General features: G+C 39.2%; 1 protein-coding gene and 1 long non-coding RNA gene across 3 annotated transcripts in view; one reads left to right on the forward strand and one right to left on the reverse strand.

Moving 5' to 3' along the window:
• Positions 1-647: 647 nt before the first annotated feature.
• On the reverse strand, positions 648-21,283 carry LOC141729386 (uncharacterized). Its single transcript, XR_012580876.1, has 5 exons — positions 20,614-21,283; positions 13,259-13,390; positions 12,280-12,346; positions 2,353-2,433; positions 648-1,112 (listed from the first exon to the last, which is right to left on the reverse strand). It is a non-coding gene; the product is annotated as an uncharacterized LOC141729386 (long non-coding RNA).
• The window catches only part of CAP2 (cyclase associated actin cytoskeleton regulatory protein 2), a 68,679-nt gene continuing 65,970 nt past the window's right edge, over positions 19,832-22,540 (forward strand). Inside the window, exon 1 of one of the 2 annotated variants that reach the window (XM_026799815.2) lies at positions 19,832-20,226. The gene's annotated coding sequence lies outside the window, so the exon portion shown is untranslated. The remainder of the gene's footprint in view (positions 20,227-22,540) is intronic. The other variant, XM_005481748.4, reaches the window with a different exon arrangement.

Raw genomic sequence — 22,540 nt, forward strand, 5'->3', positions numbered from 1 at the left:
CCTAGTCTGCTGCTAATAATGGAGAAAATAAAAAAGTGAAGATGAAATCTCTTATTCCAAGAGGATAAGTTATATAAGTATAAAACATCCAACACTACATCTTATATGTAGAATTTCTTGCAAGTCTATGCTTTTATTAATTGCTCCTATTAGAGATATATAATGTCAAAGACTTAAAAAAAAAATAGATCTTATTTAAAAGATATTTTTAGATCTCTTTTAAAAGATTTAAAATAGATCTTATTTAAAATAGATCTTATTTAAATAGATCTTATTTAATAGATCTTATTTAAAAATAGATCTTATTTAAAAGCCTTTAACAGTCAAAGGCTTTCAGGTGACTGAAAACTTAATTTCAATGCTTTCATTGAAAACAATTCCTCTGCACTATGAACATGCTTTTTTACTCACTTTTTTACTTTTTTTTATACTCCAAAGTATTTTTCTCTTTGCCAGACAAGCATAACTTTCCATTACTGGAAAAGGGAAAGTGCTTCCTGTGCTTTCTGTCTCATTTAGTATTTTATCATATTGGGCTCTAATCCTTTGACAGGACATTATTATTTTCGTTAATTAAAATTTTTAGTATAAGCTGCATAATGAATTATATTTCAGCAATACGTGGTAATAATTCAGATCTCTTTAAAAAAGGTTCATTCTAGTATATTTTAATATGCAGTTTTATACTCTCTCCCCCTTTCAATTTGCTCTATTATATTACTACTCCACAAGTCTATTTTCATGCCCTTCAAAAATGCTGTTGCTCTTCCTGGACACAACAGTGTGCTTCAGGCAGCATGAAAGATGTCAAGAATTTGATGCCTAATCACGGCTTTGTTGTTGCAAAATAATTATTAACTATCTCCATTCTCTTTAATGCGTTTTGCATCCTTCTCTCAGTCTGCTATTTTTTCTTCTCACAGGTTTCAAGCTGAAACTATGCCCTCTAACACATTCTAGTTCATTGGAGGTCATTAGCAAACAGCTTCAGAGAAGTTAGACAGCACGTCTGCTCTTTTCATGTTGCTGTATTTCAGTTTTTGATGAGACAGAATCTATTAAGATCTTCTCCTGTACTCTTTTTCTCACATAAGCTCTTTGTTCCTTATGATCTGTAGGGAAAAAGTACATACATACTGTCTCTTACTTTCACAGCTGAAAAACAGTAGACAAAGGTAAAGAACATGCTATTATATCAGATATTGGCATATGTCTTTACATCACTGGTGCACACACCTCCACTAGATTCAAATATGTGATCACATAAAAGTAAACTAAAAATTCTATATATGGCAAAATACATACAAAAATACACTTGCAAGTGTAAAGTGTAAAACCTTGAAAATCTGTACATTTTTAAAGTTGACTTTCCAAAGTAACCGTGTTCTTACTACAAACTTGGTTTAGTCCCTGCCACATTCTACAGGCAGCTGACCAGGCCTGCCAGCTCCTCCAGCTAGACCTCTGTAATACAAAGCCATCTAAATCTTACAGGTCCTACCCAGAATGACACTTGGAGCTACTGAAATCCACCACTACCTGTGTATTTCCTTCACAGAAAATGATGTTCCACCAAAAGGTTTTCACGTTCACAGTAACAGGCAAGTGAAGAAAAAGACAAATAAGCAGTTAAAATTTTGGTCTTAGAGACTATAAACAAATTAACAGTATTGTTCAGAAATAATGATTTTCTGTGGAGGAAACAAAAGGTCAAGAGGAAGAAGAGGCAGCAGAAAAAGCCACTTGCAGATTCTGAAAAAAGATCCGTGAAAACAAGAGGAACTTAGGAGAGCAGAGAGGAAAAAAACCCAAGTAATTAATTTACCCATTCAATAGTCAGCAGAATTTGCATATCCATCCCTTTGAAATTTTGTTTTTCTCCAGCTGTTTTTCTTATCATTTTGGCATGTTTTCTCATCACATGCAGCCATTTAGCTCTCAGATGCTCTCACTAACAGACTGCTGGCACCTTTCAGCTGCTCCCAGGCCTTCTCTTTTAAATCTCCCAGCTGCCTCTCTTACCCCTCATAATATGACTGGCCTACCCGGTTTTTTAAAAATTGTTTCCAGCTGCCACATTTGTTGCTCTAGATATTTTCCATTCTCTCCCCCAGAATACGATATTTTGGAGTGTTTCTGTGGGCTGATGGGATGACAGCAGATTTCCAAAGCCTATTTCTACCTAATAGGAATCTCATTTGAGTCCTTTAGATATTTTCATGCACCAAACTGAAATTTTTATTTTTTTGCTGTTAGTGAATGCTGGGAAGCTGAGAGGGGGAGGAGAGCATGGTGCTAAACCACCAAAATGGTAAAAATACAATGATCTATGACCAGATAATCAAATCTCACCTCTTGCTGTTCCACAGATCTCGTGTATCTTGGTCTCCCTTCTCTTAGAACCTGTCAGATCTCCCACACTATGCAACACCTCTGAAATTTAGAAGAAATTTCAGGTCATTTCAGCTTATAATTTGGAATCACTAGCCCAAGAGCATCCCAAATCCTTACACGATTCCTGCAGACTGCAGCCTCTGGAACTGACATGGAAAAGGCTCCATGTATTTTTAAGAAACATAGATTGGTACATGTTAGTCCTTTAACTGTCATGGTCAAGAAAAAATCTTTATACACAGATTCCTCTTAACTGCATAAGACAGTTTAGACACACCTGGTGGTGATTCTCATGCATTCTTCTCCACTTTAGAAAGCAGGTAATGCTTTCATGTAGAATGGTTTGTAAAATTTTGTCCCAAACTTATATGGTTATAGGAAATTCTAATTGCCATCTAATTAAATGTACTCAAATTTCAAAGCTATTTGTCTTCCTTTTTTTCCACATTTGGGCAAAAGTAAAATGGAATCTGGTCATATGAAATTATAAAATCCTACCTGGATTTTAACAATGCCATTTGAATAAACATACTTGAATGCTCAGAAAAGAATAATTTTTAAAACCCCAAAGATCTGCATATCATTTAAGTTTCTATGTGATTCTCTCAGAGCTGTTCCTTTTTATTCAAGACCTTTTCTTATCCAGACAGAAGCTCAGATTTACCCATGGGAGAGACCAGGGTGAAGAATCTTTGTGCAACAGGTGCCCACTGTGCCCAGATGAGCCAGGACAAAATGTGTTGGCTTCTGGCACTTGTTTTGAAATAGGTCATGAACTCAGAAAATCCATTTATAAACATTGCACCAGGCTGTAGAACGAGGCACATGTTTGGTGGTGTCTGAGAAAGGAACCCTTCTCTCCCACGGTGGAGGAAGGATTCTCTGCTCATCTTCCATTCTCCTCTCTGCAACTCATAGCACAGTGCTGCAGTTCCATTCTAACTGGAGAACAACTGGCCAAAATCAGGACACACAGGATGAGGAAAAGGACTTCTGGATCTGTGTGCTCATTCTAAAACTGTTAGAGGGAGAAAGGAACTGTATTATGAGGCCTTGAAAACACTAAGAGGAGCTTGCAGCTTGATTTTAAGAACCAGTTAGGTCACTACAATGGGCAGTAGAGAAGCAACCATAGAATTGACAGGCTCAAGCAGAAGGAGAGGTAGGAAGAGAGGTTTTTAACAGAATCACAAACATTTTCATACTGTCTGAAAGCAGTTTCCCTCTCAAAGGGTCTAGCGGTGTTCTCCACAGCACAGTGAAATAATGGAGAGCTCTCCAGATACCTTCAGAGAACTTTGTGGTGGGTCTTGTGGTCTTGTCTTCAGATTAGAGGGATATAATAAAGTGCATTAGCAGACGTTTTTAAAAACACCTCAAAAGTCATAAGAGCTGTGAGATCTTTGCAAGAAATAAGATTGCTACCAGATCTGAGAACAAAAATCCTAGGTTCCTTCCCAGTTTGGTTCCTATTGCTTGCAAAATGCTTCTCTGGTACAAAGAGAAGGAATCTGGAAGTCAGCTCATGAAATAAAGGAGAACCAAATTCCACAATTAACTAGGTGTCCTGGTTTAGGACCATCATCTAGCACACACAGTTCTCCATTCCTGCCAGGTACTATCAATACTCTAAAAAGAACCCTATTACTGAGAAATGTTGTTATTTGGAATAGACAAAGTTGGGGTTGCCTAGTTCCAAAGAAACCAAATATGCTGACCATGACACAGCACTCTGAGCTTTCCACATGAGATCACTAGATATCTTTGACAGTGAGAAATGAGAATGGGATTACATATTCAGTATACAAAACACAGAATCACTTTCTATATCTAGGCTGCATCAAGTTAAATGGCAAGAATGGATTTAAGTACTTTCCTTCTTAAAAAAAAATCAAATCGTATACAGGATAGTATATATCCTGTTCCTGTAATTAATTAGACTAGCATTAGCAGATAATGACAAATCCTATGATTCTCTATCTTACATTTTAGCTGAATACTGTAGTCTGATGCAAAGCAGAAAAATAGAAGCAAATTGAGATTCATCCCCACAGATTAACTTTACTCAAGAAAAATTGCCCTAGTCCTATTTTGTGGTCAAGAGACAGACACATAAATCCTCTGAATTGCTGTCAGAAGGATCCTCTTTCTCCTGCTTGTAAAAGGATGCAAAGAGGAGTAGCTCACCTAAGGTAAAGTTTGCTTCTGTAGTGTTATTTTCTCAATGTAAAAGATTTTCTGCTGTTTGTTTTGTTTTTTCAAATAGAAATAGAAGACAGTGATTGCCTAGCTTTGCCTCTCTGATTAATACTGAACTAAATCCTAACGACTGTTCCTAGAGACAATCACAAAAGCAATATAAAACCACAATAAATTATGAATGTATTATATCAACAGCAACTCTACTGCTAACTCACTACCAGGTTGATAGATATGATATCAAAAAGTGGTGTCTCCAGTACAGAGTTATTAAAAAAAAAAAAAAGTCAAAGAGAAATAAAAAATGGAAGAAACATGTAGCACCACACTTTTCAAATTTGAAATTTTGTAAGTACATAATCCAATTAAATGTTCTTTTATGAGGGTAAATGGAAGTGCACAGTGATCTCCAAGTCCTTGGTGAGAGCTATATAATTTTGATTTGGTTATTTTCAAATTTACTGGTATATCTAGTGTCAGCATCTAGTTAACAGAGCTGACACAGTGGGGATGCTGTACAACATGCACATTAAATGTGATATGTAGTCCCATGTAGCTTCTGCAAATGAACATTTGCAATTCTCTAAAGACCACAGACTGTAAGTTAAGAACAGATGCCACAGACTTGAATCCCTATCATGAAATACTAGGGTATGAAAGAATTAACCAAATATAGTAAAAAATTATCACTTAATTGCATATTGAATTTATCTTATGCATGCTGTGGAACACCAAACATGTATGTAACACATTCACTTTATCCATACAGCATGTATTTTTTAGATATTGGTTATTTTGTTCCAATCAACACATCATTTTACTGCTGGCACAAAGTTGCCTGTTTTCCCTTACACACATACAGCCAAACATAGTTGGGTAAAAGTCAAACGTCTTTTCTGCATAGCCTTTTCCTGAACATTTCTACTTTGTTTTGTTGCTCAGTGTGTCGGCTGTGTTTAGTCACTTCTGCTCACTGCAGTGTGAACACACACACACGCATGCATCTGTGTGTGGACTGAGAGCCAGACAACATGTGGAACACCTAAGATGTATTGCCAGGTATCTAGCCCAGGTGGAATGGTACAAAGCTGCAAACACAAAAGCCTCACATGACTGTGTACATGAATTTCAAATAAACTCAGTGTCTGTGGGCCAGGTTTTGTTCTTGTGTAGCTTCACCGAGTTTATCTTGTGACATATTGTTGTGGCTGTTGTTAAAAAAAAACCTGCTAGAAAAAAACAGCGTTTTTCTTTACAATAAAAAGAGAAGGGTGGATTATACAAGTTATTTTGAGATATTTGAGTGATATTGTGATCTTAATAGCCTTTTCTACCTAGCCAAGACAGTGAATCAATATGGTGTATCTATTTGTTAAATGAATTCTCTTCAAACAAAAGAAAGTAGCAGGCATTTAATGAATACCTAGTCATAGCAAACCCATAACTTTTAAAAGATGGGCTAAGAAGTTGCAAACAAGTGTAAAAAGTTGTGGCACATAAACAAAATTATGATAGAAAGTTTAATTTCTTCACAAAGCTGCGTCAGAATTTCAGAACTGATCAGGGACATGCAATGAAGTCCAACATTCCCTCAATTACTGAAACACTGATTGTATTAAGTTGAGCATTATCTGATGCACTACCACTACTATCCTCCCTTTTTTTTTGGACAGCACCACAAGTGTAGTGTCAGTAGTTACAACTTGTAGAGCCGACCAAATGTTTGCTGTTACAACACGTTCATGGAGCTGGTAATGGCCAATCCCACCTCATCCTGTACAACACTGGCCAAAATAGCCAATGGTGCTGCCAGACTCAAATTCTGTCACTATGTCCTCCTGATAATACAAAAGGACAGAGTCTCACAAATTCTGATCTGTCATCCTTTTGAAACAAATGGAACCTGACCGGAAAATTATCAAAAAGTTAATTTGAGTCAATTGAGCCAACTGAATAATAAAAAAGCGAAACAGCCAAGTGATGTATATTCCCCTGCCTTTTGCCATAGACAGGCACAATCTACCTTTATTCACTGCATATACGATTACTGGTATGCAGATTTGATGACAAGCTATTCCTTAGAGCACATAACAAATTCCAGGTGAGTGTATTTGTGTTGAGCTGCCACACTGCAGAGCTATCTGAACCCAGACCCTGCAGCAGCAACAGGTATCACTGGAACTCTCAAGTGCAACTTATTCTGATAAAGCCCAGTGCAAAGTTCAGCCACTGAGCTTTTGATCCACAGGATCTGGTCTGTGACTCACATATTCAAATTTTGCTATAAGTACCTTGACTGAGGCTTCTGAAGTTAATAAAAAATTATGGGGTAACATATTTGACTGATCTCAGTCCACAATTCACTAATCCCTGTCAACACCTCAGAGTTCCCACTTCCCAGGGTCATATCTGTGTCCAGTGTCTGAATTCCAGGTCTAGCAGGAAGTCTGTGCGACCTAAATGACCTAAAAATATTCAATATAGAAGCTATGTTTGATTGGCATGCATTTTTGCTACACCACACAAATGAAGTTTTAAATCCTTAGCAGCATACACATTCCTAGTTTCAGATCATATTTCAGTGAAAAACTCCATGGGCACTGGGTCAGATGTGCAGTAGCAATAAAGCAGCAGATCTCAGAGCTTCCTGTAAGCTCTGGAGACCTAGAAGAACTGAGCATTTAACCCAAAGTGTACTAAGTAAAAACAGAATCTCCTTCTAAAATATCAATGGAAAAATTTACTGAATTTGTCTCCGAAGATATACTGGCTGAGTAACACTACCTGAACTCACAGTTCTTGCCTTAAACAGGTGCCCTAATCTAAGATGCAAATAAACACAGATAAAGGAAAATAGTGAAAATATTATACTGGAGAGATTCAATACAGTAAAATCTGCAGCTTTCACAGCCTTTTCAGTATTGAGGTCTATTTCTCAGAAAAACAGAAGTTTGAATGAAGAGGGGGAAAGATCATATATTTGTCATGGTCCAAATTTAATCTTCATTCAAAACTAAAAAGCCCCACAACACTGTCAAAGCAAAACTGTCACCTCAAGCCACCTCCAACTGTGAAAACATTTCTATTAATCTGTTTAAAATAACTTTAATGGCCTCTCCAGATTTCCTATTCCTAAAATGATCCTCTGAAATAAAGGAATTAAACCCCTGTGTTTAAAAGGCATAGGAAACAATGAGTTAGCAATAATGAGGTATTAAGAGCAGTAATGAGGTAATTTTTTGATCCCAACCTAATCCAAACAGTTGGAAGATAATTCCCTAATGTGCCAAATAAGTTCCATCCCTCTCAACTTTGAGAGAACAAAAAAAACAAGCATGAAAATAGGAGTGAGGTTTGTACAAAAACACATCCCATGAATGAATCTAGGAAATCATTAAAACTGTAATAAATTGGAAATAACATATATGGAGCCACAGGATGGAATTTAAGCTCTTTCAACACAAATTTTACTTCCATTTACTGAAATCACTCTCACTTAGTATGAAACTTCATTTGACACACATATTGTGCCTCAGACAACAAAAAGCAGTGGCTTGGCCAAATTTCCTAACAGATCTGTGGATAAGGCCACAAAGCTTTAGTCTGCAGGGAAAAGCAGTTGACTTGGCAAGTCTGCCTATGGCTCGCTGACCTTTGTTTCAGAAAAGGTCACTGCAGAGTCAGGTTCCCGAACTTCCCAGGGATTCTGCAACTCTAAAGCTAGGGATCTTTTAGACTGTACCATCATGGTATCCTAAAGAAACATGAATAAATAAACCCTTTTTTAAAATTCCCACAAAACCTTTTCAGAAGTCCAGGAGCAATCAGGAGTGATACCAGTCCAGTTCTTGGTTATCAGCAACAAAGACATTGTTGAAAAGCGCTGTAAGAATACACAAAACAAGCTGCACGTAGGTGAAAGGCTGAAGGTTTCTGTGTCTGTGTGAGGAGCTCTGATTGTCTCTTGTTTGCCCTGAGCACAATTATGAGAGTTTAGCTTACAGTGCTATCAAGCTGGCTCTTCTTGTTACATTCAATACAACAAAAAAATGAAAAGGCAGTGAATTTTTTCCCCAATTATTTTCAGTGGAAGAATAGAACACTGTGCACCTTCGGCTGCAGGAATTAAGCTGTGAGCCAAGGCAGATTATAACTGATTTGCTAAAGGAGCAAATAGAAACCCTTGAGTTACACAGCATTTTCAGCAAGAGAATGACAGACTGAAACAGGTTTAACACTGATGCTAGGTTAAATCTTAAATTAGGCATGTGCAAAGCCTTTCGGTTTTTCAGGGTGTGGCTCACATACGGAATGAACAAACCAGTTTTAAAGAGGTGACACCTCCACAATTAGAATGATTATTTTAAAGAATCATAGAATAAATCAGATATGGAATTGTAAATGCTATAAAAAAATCATCCTGTTATTATTAGTTCCAAAGGACCAGTAGCTGCTGACACTGCTGAACTTTGTGATCATTCTTCTAGATTAAACTACTAGTAATTTTCTAAAAAGCGAGTTTCTTTTCTATAGTTTATGTAATTTAAATCCTTATCTTTGGTTTCTTTTTTAAAGATGCATCAAATAAATGGTTTAAATAAGACAGAAGAAGCTGTATGAAACTAGTCTTGCTGAAATGAAAAAGTTGCTTTCTTTTGAAAAAAAAGATAATTTAGGGGCCTGTGGATTAGATGACCTCAAAAGGTCTCTTCCAACATAAAAAATTCTGGGATTCTCTGATAGATATTTTTACATATTATATGTTCTATACCTCAGAAATTTAATAAACTTTCCATTTTATTTTACTTGTAAATATTAGTTAATATTAAATATATTTTCGTTACACATTATGCAATTTTATGCATTGTATTTTATATATTCTATCATACAAATAAAACAAAATCAAACAAGAGATAATGTGGCCATTTTTCTTTAAATAAAGTTACAAACTAAAGAAGTACTGGAAAAAATTAGTAAGAGAGAAAACCAGACGTTCCTGTGTTCTTGGTGGAGTATTTTAACAGCAGTCTCCAGTTCAATGTGTACAGTGACAACAAAGGAGCAGCCACTATGACTATTAGCACTGCAATTCCTTATACAAATGGATCAATGGATCCTTATACAAATGGATCTGTACACACACACACACACGACAAACCAGTCCCAATAGAACACTGGGACTGGTTCATTTCCATTCATAATTCTGCATGCAGTCACACCTTTCCACCTATCCTGAAGATCATGAATTTGCATTTGGTGGGGGAATGGATGTGTATTTCCAGCACCCAAAATTTTTGAAAAAGGGAAACTGCAAGTGCTTTCCAGCCAAGTATTAACGCCAGGCTGCATCCACCAGTGCTGGATAGAAACTGAGTAGTCCCGGTCTTTGCAGGTGGAGCGTGGGAGGTGAAATCCACCGTCAGTGAATGAGGTTGCTGGGCAAGACACACACACACTCTCCCACACAGCAGCTGCTGCTGCTGCTCCTGTCAATAGCCTCAAGAGAAGGAGAGAGACTTTTTCAAAGGTGAGCTGATTCAACTGCACAAGGATTTAAGGACATTTTTCCTAATTATTTCCTGAATTAGAGCTATCTTCTACTAAATAATGGTAACTGCTCAAGCGGACTTAGGCTGGAACAGGAGCGGATCCCTAAAATCTGCCACCCACTCTCTCAAGTCAATGACTAAACTTGTGCTGACTTCAATCACCCTGGAATAAACAGACCTTTAAACCTGAGGCTCTCCCTCAAACAAAAATGGACTAAAGTCAGCAGGTGTTTTGCTCAGAAAGGCTCCAGTATGAACTTCCAACTACTAAAAACAGCCCCTGGACACATACAGATGCACTGCCCATCATCCATCAAGTCTCTCTACTGAAATGTAATTTTGTAGAGAACCTAAACATCTCTGAGGAGCTGAGCTTTTGCTTATCATTCTCCTCCTGGAGAGTATCAGGAAACACGAATTAATAAGTGTATTTTCACCTGTACTAAGGAGGTTTAACGCTTGTTATTTGTTGTCACTCAGCAAACAGTCAGAAATGTGACACTAACTTTTGAGTTTTGGTTGTGCTCTTGAAAATTAGTGTTTGCATTTCAGAAAATGAAAACATTTAAAAGGTTGAGATTGATGTTATGGAACTGGCATCCAAAATGACGACAGGAAAGTGGAAAATGTAGAAACAAATATCAAAACAACAAGTAATACCAAAACAGCAATTGTCCCTTCTTTTCTTCCCTGCTTTTATTAATTGAAATTACCACAGAAGATATGCATACAGCCTTTAGGCTGGAGATCTGTATAACACAATAATCAGTATAATCAATCTCCAGCAACTCCCATATGTGCAGCACATCAGGTTCTCTACCAAATTTGTTCAATAACTAAAATTAACACTTTAAGGAAGATATGGTATGAATACCACAGGGATTCCTGGAAAAGCTGCACTTCAGGAAATATTTAGGCTTCTTCAATTTTATAACATTAATGCTGATGAACCATTATAAATACTGATGAATGACTCTAGAAAGGGATCATGTGTTGTTCAGCCCAACTGATGACATAGATGAGCCTGTGGTTCCAGGAATGTTAAGGAGACCATCTTTCCCCAGAAGATTTCACTCCAGTGTTACTATGACACATTTTAGTTTCTTTTTATGAAATGCTTCGCAGAAGAACTCTCTGCAATTCACTCCCTGCTGCTGCTGACCCCGAGGCCCCAGTGTGGCCCCTAACTGTGCTGATCTCTAAGGTGCATACACAAGAGGTGACAGCAGCCACAGACAAACCACTGAAGCACACTGAGGCAGCCAAGCACAGGCAAGCAGAACAGGTTTAGCTGATTATTGCAGGATGAATGAAGCTGGTGGATGGAAGAGGCTGGATTGGTCTGCTCAGACACCTGAACAACCATTTGTAAGCCATGGCACAGATGAATGCCTACTGGCTTGACTTTGTAATTACACTGCTCATGGCAATACCCAACTATTTGCAGTAAAACCATTTAACCTTTTATAAATACCACAACATGCAGTTTTGATGCTTTAAACACACTTCACTCAATCTGTGGTGCCTATCTTATAGTGGGGAAATGAGTTGGAAAAGTGTCCCAGCTCAGCAGCTGGGCAGTAGAGGTAGATGACCTCCAACAGAGCAGAGGGACAAGATAGACCTGAACTTCACTGGGATGCAGAAAGGTCTCTTGCTAATCTGATGTGCACACCAAATGAACAACAGTAACCTAATAACAAGCATCTGTAGGCCACAGATCGTCTATGAAGGTGCTTCTAGGTTTTTTCTCCTTTGTATCTAAACTATTTATATTTCAACCTAATGGGATATATAGGAACTTGGATTAAAAGTTCTTTTATCAACTATTTATTTCACAAATATTACAAATTACGTACTATTCGCTGTTTTATTTAGATTATACTCCAAGTATTTCTTTTTTCCCTTCAAAACCTACATATATAGTTAGCCTTATTAGCTCGAGGTTAAGTATCAAATCTTCATCATATTTATTGTTCATGCTTCTTTTCATACTCTGTGATGTCAGTTAGAGTAGTGGAAATCTGTATATAATCAATAGTATTGTTCCAGAAGTACTGAAACAACTGAATTAAAATGAAAACTGAAGTTCTTATTTATACCAAGGTTTTATATATTTTTACTGTTCATGGTTTACCTCATAGATCAGCCTTAGAGTGTTGTTTTCCTTTCTTCTCCTTTATGAAGATACAAGAATGGCACATCTGATGAGGGATTAAAAGAGAACTCCAAGATAAATTATTCATGAGAGCAAACAATATTCTTTTCTAAAGAAAATGATAGCTTTTAGAAACACAATGCAATATATGCAGAGCCTTTGTAAATACAGGGAAGCAAGAAAATAAGAATGAAATAAATGACTGGTTTTGAAACAAAAATACTATTTCTGGTACCTACATGATTGGCCTACATTTACTCAAGGAAAACATTCATTCAGACATGTAGGCTGAAATGCTGACCCTGTCAGCCAGCAGCAAAACACTTACTAACTTGAGGAGAAACAGGACTTCATCCCATCAGTGTGAAATATTTATAGTTCCTCCAATCCATTTTAGATATTAAAATCAAGCATATTTTGTTACTTTTCTTTCTGTTTTGTTACTTTACTTTGCTCCTCCTCCCTTTTTGAGAAATCAAAAAAAAAGTAAGGTAATGTGGCTATTTAGACTAGATGATCATTTGTAGGTCCTTTCCAACTGAAATATTCTATTCTATTCTATTCTATTCTATTCTATTCTATTCTATTCTATTCTATTCTATTCTATTCTATTCCTTAGCTTGATTCATCCTAGACCCTTTTTTGGCTTTGTATTTCCAAAATAACACCTTCTTTATTCAACAGAGGAAATCCTTCTGCCACAGATGTTTGGAGAAATCATGTATTGAGAAAGATTTCAGAAAAGGGGCCTAGCCTTAAAAAGCTCTCAAAATATTTTAAAATAAAAAGATACCACTCCACTTGCTATGAAGAGTATAAAAGCTGGAGTAAATGACTGTGCTAGGCTGTATGCTGCTGTGCCTGATCAGCACTGCATCCCTAATCTAGGTAGTCATAAATTGCAAAATAATAATTTAGTCTGACAAAACTGCATAATAATATAAGTAATGTACTGTACCTAGGGATCCTTGCCAGCAGAGTCATTTTGCAGGAGGATATAAAACTGAGATATCCTGACTCTTCAAGTTCTTGGCTGAGGGAGAGGTTGAAAGATCAGAAGAAAACTCGCATTGCTGTAGGGCCTGGCATTCTGCATGGGGAAAAGCATAAATCACCTCAGATTCTTTCAAGAACTAGGTAAAATATTTCAAAGACTCACATTCAAAACTCATGGGGTTGCCCCCTCTCTATTAGGGTAGCAGGTGTATTTACAGAAGATAGCTGTCAATAGCTGAATGGGCTCTTACAGGAGAAGACCAAGCATGGTGACTATGTTGAGGTAAAGGTCTTTATTTACTGCCTGAGTGAAAAGATCTAACAGGGACTAAGTGCTTTTCTTGCTTTCCCCTCACCCACACAGTGCAAAGGAGCTTGGAGATGGACAAAACCAACTAGGAACAGCCTTGGGAGAAGGGGGTAGCAAATGTCACCTGGCAGCTTATTAACAGTTGAGGAAGAACAGAGGAATTCTGTCTCTAAGGGGCTTTTTCTTTAATTTACATGGCCTGTAATGACCACAACTGGGGTTACACTACTTAGGAACCACTGTTTAAATAAGGGCACAGTCTATGTAAATGCTTGGAGTAACACTAAATTTCTTTCAGAATACACATTGGTTATCTGTCCTCATTGCTATTTGATCTTACAAAGTCTTCTCTCTGTAAAAACAATCTTATTAAGCTATCAATTCATGTGATTTTACCACAAATATTGCACAATTAGGTGTTTTCTTTGAAGCACAATTCCCTAGAATCAGGCAATTCTGTATTTTAAATAAACAAAAAAAAGTTTCAAGCCCAATGGTTTGCACAGTAAACGAATTTATTAACAAAAAAGAATCTCAAATATCCCCAGTTTTTCAGGAAAAAAATCTTATTTTCTGTGCATCTGGATTTTTCAGTACCTCTGCTGCACCAGCTGTCAGGGCTTTCCTATGCAACAAGAATATTGAACTCTGGTAATCATTTTTAAGTCTTCCCAGGAAAAAGTTTAGAGCTGACTCCATGCTTTCTACCACTAGTAGATAAAATAAAACAAACTACAACCTGAATTTACTGGGGGAAAAAAAGGAAGTCACCTCCTCAGCAATAAGCAAAAATGACTTTGACTGATCACTAAATGAGTGATTTTAACTGTCAGTAGTACATGAAGAAGACTGATGCATTTTACTGATGTCGTAGACACAGCAAGTCTTGACAAGCTCTGATCACAACAGTGGTGCCATCACACACATGGTGATGAAAGAAACACAGCAGCAGACAACAAGGAAAACATGTCACCTACAAAGAAAAAATGCAGCTGCAAGAATACCCAGATTAAAACACCAGACTTCCATGCCTGACCCATTTGCACATTCTGAAAGTGACTGGAGCTTCAGGGATAGTGGGGCACAAGTCAAAGAAGCTGTGGCATGCAGATGACCATGAAAAACTTTATTTAACTTCCAGCAGTGTTTGGGTGCACTAGCATTTTTCTCTGTTGCAGATGGCTTACAAAGCACTGGCAGACTAGGCTGAGAGCGTGGACATTTAAGTAGCTGCAATTATCCTACTCAGATGGTTCACAGCTCACATCTGGGCCTGGAACAGTGAGCCAGCATCAGGGTAAAGTTGTCCTGAAACTACCAAAGCAGAACTATACATTCAACTACTCAGCTGGAAGCAGTAGCTTGCTTTGTTCAGTTGTGTTGGGGCCTCACTAGAGAATACTGCCAAGTCTCTCTTAAACAATCTTCTGCATCCCAGATTGAAAGGAAGGTGAAAACAGGACCAGGGAGCTTAAACAGAAATGCCAAAATCCTAAAATGAGAAAACTAACACTGACCAACGAGTAAGACTTTGTTACTCCTTTTGACTACTGCTTCCATAGCTTTGATCCACAGCAAGAGAGATCAAGGTGGCACAATAACACTACACTCACATACTTGGAAGATTTGCTCAGTCAAATCATCCTCACTAGAAGTTCCTTGCAAATTTCTTCCTGTAATTAAATGAAAACCACAAAATTTCACTTGAAATCCATAACAGAACGCCATAGTGTACTAAACAGGTTGTTTAGCAAAAACACAACCATGAGCATCAATAGACAGGGCAATGTAAATACTTAGCAGAGCTGAGCTACCATATCCACTGAGGAGCTTTCCCAAAACTTCTGTGGAACTGAATGAAACCACACAACTACCATTAGTAAAAGTGGTCACAAAGATTAGTATTTGTGAGATCAGAACAGTTTCCCCTTGGAAACAGCAAAGCCCTTAAACATCTTCTGAATTATAAAGTGAGTAATTCCATCCCTATGTGACAAGCTGCATAAATACAACAGGAATGCTTAAGTGCTCAGCTACACGGGGCTGCCATTACTCACACACTTAATGATAAGCGCGTGCTCATCACTTCACTTTTTATGTTGCCATGTCTAAAAAGAAGCATGCAACTAATTAATGTGCAATTATGAGAGCCCACACCCCCAGAGCTCACTGCGTAAAAAAGAATGCAGAGAAGAGATAAAAAAGCAAAAGAATGACAGCTATGAAATGAAATGTAATTTGAATCTGCCTGCATATTTTACAGGTGAATGAATGACAGATTTCACCCCAGTTTGAAAGAGGAAAAGCTGTCCACTTCTTTGGCAGAATCTTCCCTTTATTTTTTTCTGCGTGTTTTGACACTTGATCTGTACAAGATAACCACAAAGGGCTCTTCAGGGATCCATTTTGTTAATTAGCTATATGTTGTTTTTCAAATTCTGTAGACTAAACAGCAGATTTGGTAAGCAAAACCAATCCTGACATGTCCTGAATGCACTCCAATATTATTTAAGTACCTCTAGCAAATCACACTACCAATATTTGCACATGATAGTCCAATTTCTTTTCACATCAGTACGTGCTTCTGCAATTTTAATCCATATTTTCTGCATTGCCCCAGCAAAGACAGACTGCATGAAATTAAGGCAATAAGCAACAATATTTGTGGTTTTCTCCAGAAATCTATGAACCATTTAGGTGCAACTTTCATCAATAGAGAAATTTTACAATCATATACATTGAAAGTCCATTTTCAACACAGACTAGGAACGTAACAATTAACATTTTTAAGTCTTCTTCTGCGGGAAAAAAAATGTATGCAAATAAAAGATGCATCAGAGTATTTTCTTCTAAGTAGGTTACAATGCTGTCATTCTACAGAGATTTTGATAGCCTGCATCTACGGCTTCTGATGTGTTCTTTGGGATCCCTGCACAACTTTAGAAATACACTCTTCTATAAAAGGGAATAAAACATATCAGCCTTGGCACAGATTGTCTGCAGCAGCAATGTTAGGAAGTAAAATGAAAAAAGAATCATAAAGTTGTATTAAATCAAATCTACTAGATTCCATGAACTGCTACATTTTAGCAGGGTAACTTCCTGCAAGAGGGCTATTACTGCACTGCTTTGCTTAATAGAAGCTCCTCAAAATTTCAAGAGGACTACGGCCCAAGTTAGAATTTTAAGTCTTCTTTGGAATGTTTTGATCTGGAAGTTGGTGACCCTGTCTTCACTAAAAAAGTACATCAATAAAAATCTTTAACTGTTAATGTTTCAATTACAGGCATCAATGTAATTTCTGTATATCTGAATGTACTGTCAGATTGAGGGCAAAGTGGCCAGCCCCAAGGCCTGATGTTCCAGTCATTCCTTGCTCAGTGTTTCACTTGACATCAATTCCAACACCCACTTTCAAAACTTATTCTTTAATGCTGTCCAATCCCTTTTCCTGATGGAAGAGAATAAATGCATGCTATCTACTCAATTTTTTGCACATATAATATTTTGCAAAGTCCAAAATTCGCACATCTTTCATATTCTTCCCTTTAGGGGGATGTTGCTCAGCCTGAATTGAAAGTTCTGAAGTTCTTCAGATCACCTTTATTTATTACAGAAACTGCAAGGCTTTCTTCTCTAGCATTTTCAGGCACTACATCTTATATCTTTGCTTGCCATTGGGTTTCCTGCTTTTTATGAGGTCACTTTACAGTTACTGAATCTCCTCTTTTCCTCTTCTTACTAAATTTATTACTTGTTCCTTTTACCTTAGACTAAGCCTTTTATGTTTGCCAAAATTCTCCTTAGGGTAAAAAGAATTAAGCTGACTGTTTTGTGAAGAAAGGACTAGAAGACAGGAGCAAAGATGGATTACAGACATGTTTTAGACATGTAGGGCATATGGTCGTTTGGTAGCTTCATAAAACTCTCCGTAGAAAAGGAATGCCTCATAGTTTCTCCTTCTTTTCTGTATGCCCATTATATAAAAGGATGATGTGAAGTGCTCAACTGAGCTCTTACAATAAGAGCTTATAAAACTTTTCATCACTGTTATGTTTGCCCAATTATCCCATCAGAAAAAAACCAAACAATATTAGAGGTAGCAGCAATTTAATGGAATAGTTTAGAAAATATATAAAATCAGATGCACTTGAAATATTGACAATATAATTTGATTAAAATAAGGGATAATTTGGTTCCAACAATAGCACATAGGCAAAAGATAACTGTGGGGTAAGGAAGGCAGGGTTCTGGGACCCTTGCCACCTCAAGTACGAGCTTGCCAAGTGAAAATCACCCCTTATATGCCATGTGTCAATGCCATCTCCTCCCATTTTTGATTCATCACACTTCCACCTCCGCCCTCATCACCACCTTCACCACGCATGCTCCACCACTAATTTAGGTGGTCACACAAGTCTTCGGGGGTTGTTTTTGATGAAGGCCTCTCCTCTTCTTCGATGTCCTTCAACTCACCCCTGGGTTACACATGCGCACCAAGCCAGTACAATGTAAGCCAAAACTAACATATTACTACATTTAAGCATCAAAGCAATAAATCTCTTATAGCTGGCATTTTCCTGGGACCCAAACAGATTTTCCCTTCTTTCTGTTAATTTTTAGTAACTGTTATCTCTTGCTTTTTCCTGTCCTTGAACATCTGCAGGACGGGGCGGGGGGGGGGGGGGTGGAACCCCTCCTCTCCCTTTCTTTCTTGACATTACATCTTTTAACTGTTTTATTATTATTTTCAAATATTAATTACTGTATCAAGATTGATTACTGTTTCAATTTTGCATTAATCATACCTATTTACCACATCACTTAACTACATTTTCTCAAATTAAACCGAGATTCTACAGAAACTCTACTGCATTTATCATCCTAAAGTTTCAACTTATTATGCAGACACTACACAAGTCTTGAGATTTTTTTTTCCTCTGAGTTGTAAGAAATACAGACCTGGAGCTTTACTCTAAGTGTAGTAGTTTCACTTTTTCTTAATCCTTTTGGGCTTTCCTTCCAGAATGAAATCTTCTGGCTTGTTTCTTGTCTCTCTTGAGTAGTTTCTGTGTTCTGTGCATTTTTTCAATCAGGTTTTCAATTCCATATTACCTTTACCCTTCTGGAAGTTTTGGCAAGACACTCTGGTTAAAACATGTGCTGTTCTGTTGATTTCATCTGTCTGCTTGTACACGCCAAGGAGAACTAGTTCGTTTCACTTCATACGGGAAACTGTGCCACTGATTTTTTTGCAATTTCCAATGCCAATTACATTGTCTGCATTACTGAGCTTGGATCCCAGACAGATCCTTGCAGTATGCTTGCTTTTGCTTAACATCGACTTTAGGCATGTGAGGTCTGTGAACTGCTATTAACCATGACATTCTTGTTAAAATATGACTTTCCTCAGCCCACACTGAACTGCTGCACAATTAAAACAAATCCTTGTGTTCTATGTTTTACAGTGGTGCTGTCAGACCATCAGAAATGAAACATAAATTCTTCTACAATAAGCTATATATATGACAGAAAAATGTGCTACCGTTTTTCACATAACCACAAGGTTGAATTGAAAATTATATTGACTTGAAAAATATGTGGATTTTTATAATCTTTTTTATAATCACCATCTAATAATTTTTTTTTCCATTCAGAGCATACTGTTTCTCTAGAGGCTGTGAATTCATGGTCCTCTCCCAAGACTTCTGTGCAGAAAAGCCAATTCATCTGTTATGAGCACGTGAAGCAGATTTCAGGTGAAGGTCCCTTTGGACCATGTGGTGACAAGCACAACACAATTGCAGAACACTCTCACTTCCATTTGGCACGGGGTACGGACTGCTACGAAGCCCGGCGAGCCTGACAAATGAGGCCTAAGCACCAGGGTTTGCCCACTGAAGTCCGGATTTCATGGCACACTGAATGAAGGCAGCAGCCCCACCGTGGGCCCAGCTAAGCTGTGGTCAGGCTGACACAGTTTAGTCCAGCCCAGAGCAGGCAATGAAGTATCCAGGTGTACATGAGGATGTCCTCGACCTTCCCTGCCGTGTGAGGTGAGGGGTCTGATGGTTTCGACAGGAGCCTCACTCTTCCTTCCCACTGTGGACCACGGCAGTGTCTTGTGGGATGCTCACTTCCAACCCTCTCAAGCTGTGCCCGACGGGCAAAAGCAGGGCCACCGTATCAGCGGCATCCACCCTGGGCTGCCTGCAGTGTCCCCTGCTCCTCCGTGATGCTCCACGCATCCATTTCCCCGCAGATTCCCAGCCGCCGCCGTGAGACACCTCTCCCTCTCCCTCTCTCTCCATTTTCACACTCCACCCACTTTTTGCTTTCTTTCTCCATCTCTGCCACCGTCTCTCTCCCTCTCTGGACTTGTCTTTATTTGGCACTCCCGGAAGCCGCTGGGCATTGCTCTCCCTGCCTGCCCGGGCAGCTGATGTGACTGACTGACACCGGCTCCCGCTGAGGAGGAGGAGGAGAAGGAGGAGGAAGAGGAGGAGGAGGAGGAAGGAGAGCAGCGGCGAGGCGAGGGAGGGGGGGAGCGAGTGACCGGCCGCGGATTTTCATTGCAGAGAGTAGGGGGGAAAAAAAGGCTACGCGGGTCATCAAAACAGGTAACTCAAGAGCAGGCGGCGGCGGGAGGGGCGGGATGCCGGCCCGACCCCCTGGCCCCGGGCAGGCGCGGCCGGGGCCGCGGGTGCGCTCCCGCCGGTGGCGGCGGCAGGAGCGGCCTCAGCGGACATCTTGGGGATGGGGGAAAGTGATGTGGGGGCGACTCCGGGCTCGGCCGGGGGTGGCGGGGCGGCAGAGTTATTCCTTGGGCGTGCAGTGCTCTGGAGGTATCTGGGTCAGGCACCCGCGCTGCCCCTCGACTTCCCTCTTGTCACCTGCGCCGGCCTGCGCACGGGAAACCTTACCCTCCCTGCCTCCCTCCCTTCCCCCGGGTGCTGAGTGGGAAGGGAGTAATCTGGGCTGGGAGAGGGGAGACCCGAGCGAAATACCGCGGCATGCGAGGGATCCTCTTTGGGGCCGAAGCCGGATCTCCTTCGCCGAGCCCCCCGTCAGCGCAGGGAGCGATTCCGAGGGGGCTTTCCGCTGCGGCCCAGCCCCCGCCCCGGGTCCCGGCAGCGGACGGGTTATTAAAAATGCCCTCGGCTTGTTTGTGCAGACCTGGCTGTCAAGCGGTGCCGGTCCTGAACTCTCTTAATCAGCGTAAGATGATCTAATTCTGAGGCAGGCGGCTATAGTGCCCATGGGTGTTGGGGCGCCGAGCCCTTGGATCCCCCCGCCCTTGGAGCCCTTGGAGCCGGAGGTGTGCGTGTGGTGGAGGTGGCAGAAGAGCCTGCAGGTTTAGCCCAGAAGAAAGGGTTAAATAGCATCTTAGGGTGAGCGACCTAAAGGCGTAATATATACCTTTACATCAAAATACGTAAAGGATACTTCAAATACAGGTAGCTTTCAGAGGGGACGAGAGGAAGGTAGAAGTGAAGCCGAGGTCCTGCATTTTGCAGTATATTGACATCAGGAGCACTCCTCCAGAGACGCAGCCAGCACAGAGACGAGAAGAACTTGTTGTGACCTTACCCAAAAATGTGCAATCTGTCCTTTGCTTTGGGGATTGCTGTAGATTTGTATCTTGGCATTACAGCATCAATACTGAGGATTTTTATCAAGTAGAATTCAGATTTTGTAATGTGTAGGGGCAGTCTTAAAAAACAAAGACCATCTGGTGAAGAAAGCTTTTTTTATATACCCTACCTAATTGTTTTTTGAGTGATGGAAAATGTAAGAAAAAAACCCTTCACAGAGGCCAGTCCATTTGGAAGTAGTTGGAAGGGATCTGTTTAGCAGGGGATCTGAGTGAGATAAAGCTGCAGATTTTATAAATTTGTTTCTAAGCCAGGCAAAAGTGACAGTGGTTTATGGATTACCATGTTTCATTGTTTTGTGAAATTGTAATGAGAAGACTCATTCTACTTCAGAAATGTAACTGGAAAAATAATTTAGAATGGTAACATGGTAGATGGAATGAGTTGGAACTCAATGCAGTACTCTCAAATATGGCCTTTTAAGACATTACTGTGATACCCTAATTTTTGTGCAAATTTTATCCTAGCATTTCCTTTTAATTGCTTATTATGCAAATGATAGCAAACTTTTTTCTGGTTTTATGCATTTTCAGTACCAGGATTTCATAACACTGGCTCTATTTTGAGCAAGTTTGCACAAGAACAAAGGCAATCTACCTTCTGTAACAAAGCCAGGCACATACAACAATATGGTGTTTTTGGTCTTGAGCTTAACAAAAATGCAAGTCTTCTGAATACTCCTATGATTCCTTTGTGTCTTTCCCCTTGAATGCTGCTCAGATGTGGAAGGTGGACAGGCAGAACTCCGAACTTAATGAATAAAATATGTTTTCTCAATTAAATAAAAATGAAGAGGATGTGCATTATTTACTATAATGGTAGAACCAACCTGACATGTTTTCATTATTCTTTGTCAGCTGGGGCTCTCACTTCAATGGAGAAAAGTGCTTCTTATTATACCATAAGGAGCAAGGGTACTAAGATTACATGTATTAAATTCCCTCCCATCATTAGATATTCTGATCCCACTGTATCATTTTTATTGACCATGCAAAATACAATGGGCACCCTAAGTTAAAAAACCAAAGTCATTAAAATTCACCCAGGTCCAAAATTCTTGGTAATCTGAATTAGCAGATACTGGGAAAATAGAGTGAGTAAGGAGGACTGGAAACCAGGCAACTTGTATTCAACTCTCAGGCTCAATGTTGACTTGCAACATCACCTGAACAAAGTGAGATAATCTATGCTTTAATTTGTGGCCTATCAGTGGCAGTAAAGTTGCAGTTGGTTTGAACTCTAGGGAGAGAAATGATGAACTGCCAAATATGTTAAAGAA

This window comes from Zonotrichia albicollis, chromosome 1 (assembly GCF_047830755.1).
Source record: "Zonotrichia albicollis isolate bZonAlb1 chromosome 1, bZonAlb1.hap1, whole genome shotgun sequence".
NCBI lineage: Eukaryota > Metazoa > Chordata > Aves > Passeriformes > Passerellidae > Zonotrichia > Zonotrichia albicollis.